This window comes from Rhinopithecus bieti, unplaced genomic scaffold (assembly GCF_001698545.2).
Source record: "Rhinopithecus bieti isolate Rb0 unplaced genomic scaffold, ASM169854v2 scaffold_44159, whole genome shotgun sequence".
Classification (NCBI taxonomy): domain Eukaryota; kingdom Metazoa; phylum Chordata; class Mammalia; order Primates; family Cercopithecidae; genus Rhinopithecus; species Rhinopithecus bieti.
In genome coordinates, this window is record NW_016818573.1 from 407,448 (window position 1) to 418,088 (window position 10,641).

Genomic DNA, 10,641 nt, shown 5'->3' on the forward strand with positions numbered 1-10,641 from the left:
CGGGGGCGGCAGCGGCCAGCGGGGCTCCGGGGTCGCCCAGTCCCCTCAGCAGCCGCCGCCGCCGCCGCAGCAGCAGCAGCCGCCACAGCAGCCGACGCCCCCCAAGCTGGCCCAGGCCACCTCGTCGTCCTCGTCCACCTCGGCGGCGGCTGCCTCCTCCTCGTCCTCGTCCACCTCCACCTCCATGGCCGTGGCGGTGGCCTCGGGCTCCGCGCCTCCCGGCGGCACGGGGCCAGGCCGCACCCCCGCCCCGGTGCAGATGAACCTGTACGCCACCTGGGAGGTGGACCGGAGCTCGTCCAGCTGCGTGCCTAGGTGAGCGCGGGCGGGTGCGGCGGGGCGCCAGAGGAGCGGGGTGGCCGCCTGGGGCCCAGCCCTCCCCGCCCCAGCGCCCAAGGGGTCCCCGCCCTCCATCCCACCGACTGTCCCGCGGCCGGGCCTGGCTCCAGCCAGGCCTCCCGGGACTCCTGCCGCGGGGACCCGCCCTCTCCTGGCAGCCCCACCTTCTGCCTGGGGCCGGGACCACCCTTCTGTCCTCCCGGAGGGACTTTCTGACCTCGTCCCCGGGCTTTCTCCGGTTGGGCTGACCGAATCCGGCCTTCCTGGCAGTCAGTTTCCCCGAGTAAGCCACTCTCCTGCCTCGCCGGCGCCGGGGGCTGTACAAACATGGATGCGGTATAGATCTCTTGATATTATTATTTCCCAATAGACTCAGAATGTGCCAAACTCGATTGTCACCTCTTGCAGATAAAGCTCATATAATCACCCTAGGGACTTCTCATTAGCCTTCGGCACACATGTTCATTTGAACTTCATATTACACACGTTCTGTCGCAAGCACTATGCTCTTAGTTTTGGGGTCCTATTTAATGTGTCCTCAAGTGTATTTTTACCTCCCTTCCCCCACTAAAACTGATCCCAGAATCTCCCAGCTCTGCAGGGCTCTATGAAATTACTGCCTTGTTCCTAAATTCAATCCATTCTTCTCTGTCTGTTGGAACCATCTGGGGACTTTCCTTCCATTGGCAAAATAGGCCTGAGTTTGGGGATATTTTCTGTTTCTGTATTGGCAAGGCAGCCTGTCTCCAACTCTGGGGACACTGTGGTATGTCTTACAGTTTGCCACTTGAATAAGAGTGTGTGGAGCTGGTTTCACTCAGAAAGCCCAGAGAAGTGCCTGGAGGTGTTCTTTTTTTCACCTTGCAGCTGAGTTGATTCTGTTGCCTTGAAGTCTTGGGCTCTCTCCTCACTGTTGGTTAGGCAGGCGGATGTGTAAGTCAGAGTTAGGGAGCATTGCTGGGCTTCACCCTCAACTGTCTTCCTTTCCCCACCTTTTTTCTGGATATTATTTTATATATATATCCCAGATAGGAATGATGAGAGTACATCTTTCTGTTTCGCTCAGCTTAAGGAACAGAGCATTATCACCTCTGTTGAAGCTCTCAGGGTGCCCCTTCCTGACCATCTCCCCTCTTCCTTCTACACAGGGAAACACTATTTTGAATCGTGTTTATCATTTCCCTTTTTAGAAAAAAAATTAGTTTTACTACATAATGCATCTCTATATATTTTATAGTTCTGAATGTTTTTGAAGTTTGTATAAATGATGTCATCCTGTATGTGTTCTGTGACTTGGTTGGTTTTTTCTTTTTTTTTTTAAATCAGCATTAGGTTTGTGAGAATCATCCATGTGGTATGGTAGCCATAGTTAAATATTTTCATGATGGGTAGTATTCCGTTGTATGAATGAATATACCATAATTCTCTTGATGAATATGTAGAATGTTTCCTGTTTAACACCCTCAGTAATGCATACTTTTCCCCCCAGGGCTCCTAGTGCTCTTGTGCAGACATTTCTTTAGGTTGTATTCATATGGAGGGGTGGGGTTGCCACTTGCAGAGTGTAGATCTGGGACTTAACTGGGCAAAAGTAGATTGTTTCCACAGGCTCCTTCCACTCTGTTTCCACGTCACTTAACAGATTTATACATTTTTTTTCCTCTGTCCTTCCTCTAGGGAAATCAGGAGCCACATTAGTTTAGTTTGCTGTGGCCAGATCCATAGCACAACACCAAGCTCAAGTGAGAGTTGAGTATGTGATGGTATTCCTCTCTTGATCCTAAGCAGGCCTCTCTCTTTCTATACAGGCCCATCCATCGCTGAAGTATCCTAACCCACCTCTTTCACACATAGAAACACCGTGTCCCTTCCTATGTGGGTCCAGCCTTCCTGTTCCTCCTTCACTTCCTTGCCTGTGTTTGGTGACATTTGGGCAGCTGCCTTCTCCATCTTGTTAGGTTGAAAAGGCGCGAGCCGGGTGGCAAGGAGCTGCAGCAGAGGGGCGTGAATGAAATCACTGACTGCTGTTGATGTTTGGTCTGCCCCTAGGTCTCTTGGTCACTGCACAGTCCACGTAATAAATTATTAGCCCAAGAAACAGCCAGGCATCCTGATCAAATGTATAATTATTATGCTAACTTGCCGTGAGAGGCTTAGGCGGACTTACTTTCGCATTCTGGGAGCCTGCAGTTACGTCACGTTTACTGACCAGTCCTTGAGCTTGTCCACTGTCCTGCTTCGACCTTGTTTTCCACCCATCACCCTTGTACCTCCTAACTCTTTGTGGAACACATGTGTTCTTTGAGCATTTTGCAGGCTGGAATAACACCCTGTGGGGAGAAAATGGCCTGCCATTTGTCTTTCCACTTATTAGAGTCATCTGGTTAATTTGAGGTCTCCTGGGTGTCTTTGTTCATGTTGTTTAGAATATATTGGCAACATGCAGCACTCTATGGAGGGATTAACATTCTTGTCTCATGTAACTCAAATGGGACACAAATATTTGAGACACATGCCCTTTAGAAATGTAAACATGATTGTGGATCTAAGGTTAGGTGTGCATAAGAATGTCGTGGGATTTGGTCTCTTAGGGCAGAGAAGAGGGGCTCGAATAGTATAGTGTTAGGAAGGTCCTGCTGCTTTTCTTGATGCCTGTCAAAATATAATTTGCTTTTGAAAAAAATACCGTTTCCTGTATTAGATATTTAAATAAAGAGCATTGTAGTTGTTCCTCAGGTAGGTATCTGCTTTTATTTAACATCTGTTAAATTCCCCCAGAATACATAGTACTTTTGAAAAACTTTATATAGATGAATAGCTTACCCACAGCTGGTTTTAAAAGAACGAAATTGTTCTGTTGATCGCATTTTTCGCCAGCATTTTTTGTTTTTTTTCTTTAGATGGAGTCTTGCCCTGTCATCCAGGCTACAGTGCAGTGGCGCAATCATAGCTCACTGCAGCCTGCAACTCCTGGGCTCAGCAGTCCTCCAGCCTCAGCCTCCCAAGTAGCTGGGACTATAGGCACATGCCACCACACCTGGCTATTTTTATTTTTAAACAGGGTCTCGCTATGTTGTCCAGGCTGGTCTTGAACTCTTTGCTTCAAGCTCTCCTCCTGCAGTCTCCCAAAGTGCTGAAATTACAGGTGTAAGCCACTGTGTCTGGCCTTTTACCAGCATTTTTTTTTTTAAGACAAAATGATTAATATATGTCCATGATTAGAAATGTGAGCAGTATGGAAAGATGGAAAGCACAAAGGAAAAAGCCCCCAGTCCATCCCTCTTCTCACTTCCCAGAGGTAATAACTGTGAAATACAGTTGACTTTTAAGATTCTGTTACAAAGAGGTAGCTCTGCTATAGTTGGTTTATCTTTTATGAAATTCAAGCGTTAGAAATTATCTTTGTTTTCCCTCCATGCTAAGTAGTACTTCCTCTACTATGGTCCAGTATGTCATGGACTGTGGTGCAGAGTTATGGGGACCAGGTGGTATGCTGCTTGATGTTAATAAGGAAGGGTTTTAGAGCCTCATTGTTGATCCCTTCCTTTCTGCCTTTGTATGGTGAGGTTTTCCTGATACTCTTTTTTCTTTTTGTGTTGCTGTAAGTAGGAGAGGCAGATAAATTATTAAATTTTACAAGCATTCAAAATTTCCTCAGTGGCATAAAAGTGATTATTAAGAGATGAAATGTGCTCTGCTGTATCACTCGCAAACCATATCCAAAGCCCATTTGCATACCCTTATGTGTGTGTGAACTTAGGGTGGGAGTTCTGCAGTTGTCAGTCACATTTCTCCTTAGGCCACATTTTTTTTAAGTGGGTGCTGAGGTCAAGCCTTAATGGACAAAAGCATTGGAGCCAGAGAAGGTGGCCATAGCTGAGTTGGCATGACTGGCCTGCAGCAGAAGTGTTACTTTCATGAAAACACTTGGGGGCAGTTGCCCCTTTAACCACAGAAGCACCACAGAAGCACAGAAGCACTATTGTATAGTGCCAAGATATACTACTCTGTCTTCTTACTATATTCTAGGACAAACTCTTCCATGCATTAGTTTACTATTTATTTATTTATTTTTATTTTTGTTTGTTTGTTTTTGAGATGGGGTCTCACTCTGTTGCTCACGCTGGAGTGCAGTGGTGCAGTCTCGGCTCACTGCAAGCTCCGCCTCCCGGGTTCACTCCATTCTCCTGCCTCAGCCTCCCGAGTAGCTGGGACTACAGGCGCCTGCCACCACACACGGCTAATTTTTTGTGTTTTTTAGTAGAGATGGGGTTTCACCGTGTTAGCCAGGATGGTCTCCATCTCCTGATCTCGTGATCTGCCCACCTCGCTCTCCCAAAGTGCTGGGATTACAGGCGTGAGCCACCACGCCTGGCCTTTGTTTTGTTTTTTTGAGACACAGTCTTGCTTTGTTACTCAGGTGGGAGTGCAGTGGCACAATCGCGGCTCATTGCAACCTAGACCTCCTGAGCTCAAGCATTCCTCTCACCTCAGCCTCCCGAGTAGCTGGGACCATAGGCGCTTGCCACCATGCCAGGCTAATTTTAAAATGTTTTGTAGAGATGGGGTCTTGCTGTGTTGCGCAGGCTGGTCTTGAACTCCTGGGCTCAAGTGATCCTCCCTCCTCAGTCTCCCAAAGTACTGGGATACAGGCGTGAACCACTGTGCCCGGCCCATGCCTTAGTTTTTTCATCCTTATGGGAATACTTTTACTTACTATCCATTCTTAGATGTGGGTGAAATATATATAAAATTGGATCTATAGAAGTGTGGGAGAAAGCACTTCTTAAATTATAGGTATAAAGTAAATGTAATTGATCAAATAAGAAAGACCTGGTGAAATTTCTATTACTACCCTAGCATTAAAAGTATTTTTTTTGGCTAGGCGCGGTGGCTCACGCCTGTAATCCCAGCACTTTGGGAGGCCGAGGCGGGCGGATCACGAGGTCAGGAGATCGAGACCATCCTGGCTAACACGGTGAAACCCCGTCTCTACTAAAAATACAAAAAAAAGTTAGCCGGACGTGGTGGCGGGTGCCTGGGATCCTAGCTACTCGGGAGGCTGAGGCAGGAGAATGGCGTGAACCTGGGAGGCGGAGCTTGCAGTGAGCCAAGATCGCACCACTGCACTCCAGCCTGGGTGACAGAGCGAGACTCTGTCTCAAAAAAAAAATTAAAAAAAAATTTTTAATTTTTTTTTTGGGAGTCTCACTCTGTCCGCTAGGCTGGAGTGCAGTGGCGCGATCTTGGCTCACTGCAGGCTGGAGTGCAGTGGCATGATCTCAGCTCACTGCAGGCTCCGCCTCCCAGGTTCACGCCATTCTCCTCCCTCAGCCTCCNTCTGTCTCAAAAAAAAAATTAAAAAAAAATTTTAATTTTTTTTTTGGGAGTCTCACTCTGTCCGCTAGGCTGGAGTGCAGTGGCGCGATCTTGGCTCACTGCAGGCTGGAGTGCAGTGGCATGATCTCAGCTCACTGCAGGCTCCGCCTCCCAGGTTCACGCCATTCTCCTCCCTCAGCCTCCCGAGTAGCTGGGATCACAGGCACCCGCCACCATGTCCGGCTAATTTTTTTTTGTATTTTTAGTAGAGATGGGGTTTCACTGTGTTAGCCAGCATGGTCTCGATCTCCTGACCTCGTGATCCGCCCGCCTCGGCCTCCCAAAGTGCTGGGATTACAGATGTGAGCCACTGCGCCCAGCCACAGTAAAAGTCTTAAAAGTATGTTTGTACCTTAGGAGATTTGAATTTCACATTGTGAGTGTTGTAATAGAATATCCTCTCTATCAGGGTAATAGTACCCATCGTCCCTGTGGAAGCTCAGATTCCTTGACTTAGAAAGATAATGACTTTCACAGAGTCCATTTTACATATATTGATTTACAGATCTTTTGGACACATTAGCGGTTATGTGATTTTTTTCTAAGGTAGTTTTCTAATTTCTTCGCCAAACCAGTAAGTTGTCACTGTTGTTGTTGGTGCTGGCATGAGGGCGGGTGCACGTCAGAAAATGTTTGGGCTGCGTCTTTTCACTACCTCAGTTCAGGAGGCTTGTCCAGTTTGGACCTGGACTTTTTTTTTTTTTTTTTGAGATACAGTCTTGTTCTGTCGCCCAGGCTGGAGTGCAATGGTGCGATCTTGGCTTGCTGCAACCTCCACCTCCCGGGATTCTTGAGCCTCAGCCTCCCAAGTAGCTGGGACTGCAGGCGCGTGCCACCACGCCCAGCACATTTTTGTATTTTTAGTAGAGACAGGATTTCACCATGTTGGCCAGGCTAGTTTCGAACTTCTGACCTCAAGTGATCCGCCGGCCTTGGCCTCCCAAAGTGCTAGGATTACAGATGTGAGCCACTGCACCTGGACTGGCCTGGACTTGAAGGTGTTGATGTAGACGCCAGCATGCATCTACACGGTGGGTCCTCTGAAATTTGGTGTTGGCCTGGCTCACACCCATGTTGTCACATTCCGGAAATTCCGTGGTAATCTAGCGTAGCTGTAGGAATGATTTGCCAGTGTTGGTCTTCTTCCAGCATAGGTCTTGGGGTGATATTGAGGGCTCTTGAGGAAAGTCAGAGTTTGGAGTTGGACTTAGAACTTCTTTCAGAGAGCCATCGAGCAAGGTGGGCAGTCTCTTAAGTCGGCGAGCACTGACAGGGTCTTCTTTGTGGACCTAGATGGAGGAATAACCAGCTTCCAAAGGTTTTAGAGACCAAGATATGCACCAGCTCTAGAGTGTTACCCCTTATAGACCTTCACAGGGCGGCTGACTGGACCTGTGTTCCCCGTTACCTCATTAAAAACCAGAGAATGGCTTTGGTCACAGCTCAGGGATCACCACTTAGGCAGACCTGCACCCTACTTCTTGGTCTTGGGAAGCGCAGTAGAACAGACAGCTAATCATTGAAACACATCTGGAAAACTTCTAGAAAATAGTTTATCAAAACACTCTAAGGCTGGGCGTGGTGGCTCAAGCCTATCATCCCAGCACTTTGGGAGGCTGAGACGGAAGGATCACTTGATCCCAGGAGATCGAGACCAGCCTAGACAACATGGCAACCCCGTCTCCATAAAAAATACACAAAATTAGCCAGGTGTGGTGGTGTGCGCCTGTGGTCCCCACTACTCAGGAGGCTGAGGTGGGAAGAGCACTTGAGCTCCAGGGGTCAAGGCTTCAATGAGCCATGATCTCGCCCCTGTACTCTAGCCTGGGCAACAGAGTAAGACTCTGTCTCAGACAAAAATGGTCGAATAGAGAGTGTTCTAAACTGTTACTTTCCTTGTGTTGAGGTAGATGGCGAGGCATAGGTGATAAAATAGTGTTGATAGCAGGTTTAATTTTGTGCAGATCCTTTTAGACTGTAAAGTTTTTTTTGTTTATTTTGTTTTGTTTTGTTTTTTTGAGATGGAGTTTTGCTCTTGTCACCTAGGCTGGAGTGTAAAGGCGCAGTCTCGGCTCACTGCAACCTCCGCCTCCCAGGTTCAAGCAATTCTCCTGCCTCAGCCTCCCGAGTAGCTGGGATTACAGGCATGCACCACCATGCCCGGATAATTTTGTATTTTTAGTAGAGTCGGCGTTTCACCATGTTGGCCAGGCTGGTCTCGAATTCCTGACCTCAGGTGATTCACCTGCCTTGGCCTCCCAAGGTGCTGGGATTACAGGCGTAAGCAACCATGCCTGGCCAACTGTAAGGTTTTTAAGGTACAACAAAGGTTAGAATATTTGAGTTTAGTTCTAGTTTCAACAATTTTTCTGATTCTCAAATATGGTTCTTCCTCTTTTCTCCTTGTGAGTAATGATCTGCGTCAACTCTCAAATCAACCTGGGCTCCCTTCATCCTTTCAGCACTTTCAGTACTTTTAATTTTGTAAACATAGTGGTATCCACAGGCCATTTTGGCAAAAACACTTTTTATAACTGTATGCATCTTAGAAATTGCGCTGTGGGTAATTTGCTGTGTATGTTTTTTAGTGACCTGGTATAAATATAGTTAGATGTGAAAGGAGTGACGCTTAAATTTGTTCCCTGCTGTAACACCTGTTCTCCTCTTTGTAGTCTGTGTAACTCCTCCAGATGACAGATTTTGGACACATTAGCGGTTATGTGATTTCTTTCTAAACTAGTTTTCCAAACTACCTCTCAAAACCTTATTATGAGTAGGATTTCCCCCAGTTAACATTTTGGGTATGACTGGCATGTTAATTGTCTCTGAGGGATTTTGGACTGGTTATTTTGTTTTTGATTTTGAGATAGGCTCTCACTCTGTTGCCCAAACTGGACTGCAGTAGCATGAACACAGCTCACTCTGCAGCCTCAATCTCCTGGGTTCAAGCGGTCCTCCCGCCTTAGCCTCCCAAGTAGCTGGAACCACAGGCACATGCCAACATGCCCTGCTAACTTTTTAATTTTTTGCAGAGACAAGGTCCCACTGTGCTGCCCAGGCTGTTCTCAAACTCCTGGGCTCAAGCAATCCTCCTGCCTCAGCCTCCTGTAGTGTTGGGGTTTACAGGCGTAAACCACTGCCCCCGGGCTAGACTGGTTATTGTGCTGAGATATAGGAAGGCATTTTTTCTTTTCAGTTGTTTTCTTTTTCTTTTCTTTTCTTTTTTTTTTTTTTTGAGACAGAGTCTTGCTCTCTTGCCCAGGATGGAGTGCAGTGGCGCAATTTCGGCTCACTGCAACCTCTGTCTCCCGGGTTCAAGTGATTCTCCTGCCTCAGCAGCCCAAGTAGCTGGGATTACAGGTGCATACCACCATGCCCGACTAATTTTTGTCTTTTTAGTAGAGACAGGCTTTCACCATGATGGCCAGGCTGGTCTTGAACTCCTGACCTCAAGCCCGCTTCAGCCTCCCAAAGTCCTGGGATTATTGGCGTGAGCCACCACCCGGCCTCTTTTCAGTTGTTTTTCTGAAACATTGTGTGTGTTTGTGTGTGTGTATGTGCACTTCTGTATCTGTCTGTGAATTTTCTTTTGTTCCTCTTGGTGAGACAATTTTAGCAGGTTTTTGTTGTTGTTGTTGTTGTTGTTGTTGTTTTGTTAGTTTATTGCTGGGGAAAGGTCTGGGTTAAAAAAAAAAAAGTTTAGAACACACTAAGGCTTGGGGCATCAGTTATCATTTACTGATCCCTCCTCACTAACCTTTTCCTGCCTCTTGTTTACAAACACCAAATGGCTTCGGGGTTTGGGGAGCAGCTTTTCCCTTCTTTCTGTTTCATGGTACCTCTCAAACACATTGCATTGTAATCCCTCCAACCCCAGCCCCCGTAGTCTTTCCCAGAGTGATGTTTTAAAATGAAAATCAGAACTTATCACACCCCTTCTATAATCTTCCAGTTCATTCATTCAGCAAAAGCTTATAGACCAGCTGGTGTGTGCCACAAGCAAAATCCTTGATCTCATGAAGTCCGCATTCTAGTGGGTGAAGATAAGAGACACCATCCAGTAACTTTCTGTCATACTTAAAAAAGACCCCCTTTTCATGGTTCAGGAGATGCTAAATGATGCAGCCCCTTCCCATGTCTTTGACCTCACCTCTGCGTTTTCCCCTTGCTCCCAAGGTGGGTGACCCCCGCTTTAGGGCTTTTGCACTTGCTGTTCCCTCTACCTGTGATACTCTTTCCTTGGATCCTTGGATCACTGAGACTGGCTCCTGGGTGTCATTCATCTCTTCACTGACCTGCCACCTTGGAAGGCTGTCCTCACCTGCCCAACCCCTTCTGGGAGTTTATAAAGCTGCTTCACACCTACTCGCCATTACCGGAAATAATCTTGTTCCTTTATTTAGTTACTTTATAGTTACTCAATAACTACATTTGTCAAATCAGTGACGCTGATTTTCCTATTGTGTTTTATAATGTTTATTGAATGACTATCTGTTATGCCCAATTCATCCATTCACCAAATATTTACTGAGTGTTTCTGTGTGCCAAGCACTGATCTAGGCTCTGGAGAAGCAGCAACAGACAGGCTGACAAAATCCATTCTCTCCAAGAGTGTGCATTCTGGAGGGGGTGACAGATGAGAAACAATTACGTCATTATATCTGTGATAAATGGTCAGATAGCAAGTAGGGTCACAAAGAATAGTGTGGGGGGGAACTGAGTGTCGGGGGAAAGGCTGTCTTGGTCAGGGAGGGCCTCTGGTAAGGTGACAGTTGAGCTGATGCTTGCTACAGTGAAGCTGATGACCTGAGTATTTACTGTGTGCCACAAAACCGCCAGAGGTTTTGTGCTAAGAGCCCTTTTCTCAGAAGGGAAAATTGAGGTCCCGTGAGGTGAAGGCATTTTTTTTTTTTTTTTTTTTTT